Raw genomic sequence first — 3,594 nt, 5'->3', positions numbered from 1 at the left:
AAAAGTCACACCGTAGGGCACGTTAGTACCCCAAACAACAGCATTCTGTACCTGCCCTCTGTATCCCGTCGACATGGAGATGGAGGTGTGATCGCCAAGAAGACGGGGTTCTACAGTGATCAATCGATGCATTAGTAAATCAGAGGCAGGGAGGGAAGCCGAGCACAAGGTAGGAGGCGAGATGAAAAAGGAGGAGAGAGAGCGAGACAGTCTTTGCACATTCAAACGTGCCAAACCGAGAAAGGCCCCTCCCCCTTCACGCATAAGGTACATAATAAGCATGTATGTCTTTCAGCGTCCACGTATCAGAAGTGTTTTAATGAGTCTTCCCGACCAACAGGATATCAGGGTCTCCTAAATGGGAGCATGCGATCTACTGCAAAAAGGCAGCTTCACACCAGCCGAGGAGACACCACATTAAGTACCCACCTTGTGTGTGTGTGTGTGTGTGTGTGTGTGTGCGTCTGTGTTATCTTTTACTGAAAATGTCAAGAGATGCCACGGCAATGAATATTTTGAACATGTGAGTGGTGAGGACCAAACATTTAGTTTAAAACAGCGCTGTATTTTATAATGAGACTGAGTCAGGGCAGTTTCTGAGATGATGGAACACGTGTCGGGTTTTTCCCACCAAGACAAAGGAAAAGCTGGTTGCTCATATTGAGATTTGCCTTCGGATAAATTGTTTACATGAAGAAGACGTCACGGGTTTACTGACCTGATAGCAAAGTTATTCCCAGCTCTTCGGGTTTCAAGCCGTGTCGTCTGCGGTTGCAGAGAGAGAGCAGGCAGAAATACTAAACAACCGCAGTGAATCAGAGACTGCAATGATTTACTAGCGAATGCTAACACTATCCTGTTTTTGTGTAATCATTTACAGAAAGTCGGTCAAGTCTGTGACGTGGGTAAATGTTTAACTTTGCGTGGGTTGAATCATCACAGTTTTCCTGTATGTGATGTGTGTACGCACTTGGTGCTTGGACAAAACATCTGTATGCACTTGCTGCTGCCTGCCCTTTGCCCTCTGGGATATCCTTTCCAGTAATAACATGACAAGTGATCCCATTGCGTTTAATAAGCATCAAGGATGTGAAAAACTGATACAATAGAGAAGCCAGCACAATCGAGGCTGTCACTGATAATACTATTCACAAAATGCAACCAAATTGGCTTCCAGTATGCAATCAAATGGCTTAATATACATTTATTCCACATCTATTTTGTCGACTTTCTGATTCTCCTATCAAAGGTAGCATCTCTCACTGTGCTTGCAGAACGATCTTTACCACAATGGTTGAACATGCATGATATTTTAGTGCTGGATATGTCATGTGCTCTCTAGATCTTAGGTTAAACATCTGGATTTTAGTGCATCTGTTTTTCAGAGCATGCGAAGCCGTCTCAAACCTGCTCTTGGTTTGGAAAGCCTCCACGAGCCTCATTTCGGATTTCAGAACGATCTTTTTGGTTTTCTTTTTTTGCTGTTACTGTATCTTTGATAGATTTCCCATGATGCCTAGCGAAAAGAAGTTTGGCTTCAAGCATGCCGTTCTGCATGTCCCTCTCAGCATGCCGTAATTCTGTCACGTCGCTTCTTTTTGATAACTGATTTGTGTCTCTGATGCATGCCTACTGCAAAACCACACCTGAGGGTGAAAAGTGTCGAAGTGCGAAGTTGCGAAACATGCTTTTAGTAGCACTGCATGAGCCCCAGAGTAATGGCCTTGATGAAACGAACCATCTTTTTTTTTCATTATCCGATGGCGTATCTGCTTACCTGGTCTGTGCGTGGTGCTGTGGGCAAAGCTTTCTGGGAGTTTTGTAGCATTGGCGCCTTGTCAAGCTCTTGAAGTGACTGCCTTTTTATCCAGGGTCTGTTGGAGAAAGTGTATTTCTTTGAATATGTGTGTGCCAACACATACGGTTACCAACATATCAAACTGTGTTCTTTTCTTGCTCAACTTGTGCAACATTGTGTGCATTCGTTTCTGTTTCTAACTTAACCTCTCATATAGACTGATCAAAACCACGTGGGCTCAATACCACTATCGCGAAATGGGCCTATTCCTTTATATTTTTCAACGTTTAATTCATGTTAAGCTACGTATTCAGGAATGCTCTCTCTGATTCTATTTTCTTCCGCTGCATTTAGCTTCATTTGCCATGTAATGGAATTTCGCATATTTATTAATGTAAAGTAAGGAGCTGTTCATTCAAGTTTCATTTATGTAGATTTTTGGTTTTCCTTTAATGAATATGAATGCCAAAATGCCAAAATGCTTATCGTATCACTGAATATTTCTGATTCTATGATCCAACAAATGTAGCCAAACAGCTAAATGGTTCTATTTGATACGGCTTAATATGATCTATTTTTTTGACTACAGTGGCCTAACTTACTGCTGTTATGAACATTAATGATATATTAACTTTATTAATGCATAAAGTGTGCACAGTAAAATCATAGAATAGATTTTCATGTTGATTAGATATTTTCATATTTGATACGGGTCTAAATTATTAAAAAATGTATTAAATATATTGTAGAGTAAACTAAAAGAGTATTTTATTGATGATTTGTAATATTTGTGCTATTTTGGGGTTGCAATGTATTTATTGAGATGGTTCTATTGATTAGAATGTAAATTTCATATTGAGATCTTTTATATACTTGTGTTTGCACTGTTCGGGAATAAAAATAAAAACAATGAGAGATGACGTGGGGCTTCTGTGTGATGTTTGCAATGGTTGTGTTTTTGTGGGCCTTGACCTTGAATAAGGAGACATCAATCTATGGACTGATTATGAGAGTGAATGACCTTGGGAGTTCTGACATTGTATAACTTGAGAAAAAACAAATGAGGCAAACAAAGAAGATTCAGACCCTCTCATGTGATTATTTATTTATTTATTTTTTTAATTTTATTTTAGACTTGAGACGAGACGAGACTGCTTGAAAACCAGTTTCCTCTCCCACAAAAAAAAACCAAACAAAAAAAAGGAAACACAAAACAAAAAAAAAAACAAACCTCTTTATTAATTTAAATTTAATTGAATAATATTTCATTTTATTTTTCATTTACTTTATTTTTACAGAAACTGATGGAAATGTTTCCTCTTCCACATAAGTCAATGTCTTCATATTTAATATTTTTATTTTGTTTTCTTGAGTTGAGTTGAGTTGAGTTAAGTTTATGAAGACTGATGAAAAACCAGTTTCCTCTCCCACAAAAGACTGTGTGTGTTCCTGCCTGGGTATTTGCATTAGATTAATGTGTGAAATAAACAGAAGTGCTCCAGAACATCGAGGTTTTAGGAATTGCCAAGTAGATCCGGCCTATTGTCCCACTCCTCTTTTCTGCATACTTCCAGGTCTTCCCGACCGGGGAGCTGCGTTTTTCATATACAGGATGTGCCCGTTCCAAAGCATTTTGGGGAACGGGGAAAACAAAGAAGTCTTATCAGGCTGGCATGTGTAAGCAGCAAATAGACAGGATGTGACACATCGTACTGTGCGCCGATACAACAACATGCAAATTGTTATTTATGAGAGAAAACATACATATGCACAGTTACATCAGTGTCAGGATGGAT

This window comes from Cyprinus carpio, unplaced genomic scaffold (genome assembly GCF_018340385.1).
Source record: "Cyprinus carpio isolate SPL01 unplaced genomic scaffold, ASM1834038v1 S000006795, whole genome shotgun sequence".
Lineage (NCBI taxonomy): Eukaryota > Metazoa > Chordata > Actinopteri > Cypriniformes > Cyprinidae > Cyprinus > Cyprinus carpio.
Note: the sequence above shows the minus strand (reverse complement) of the source record.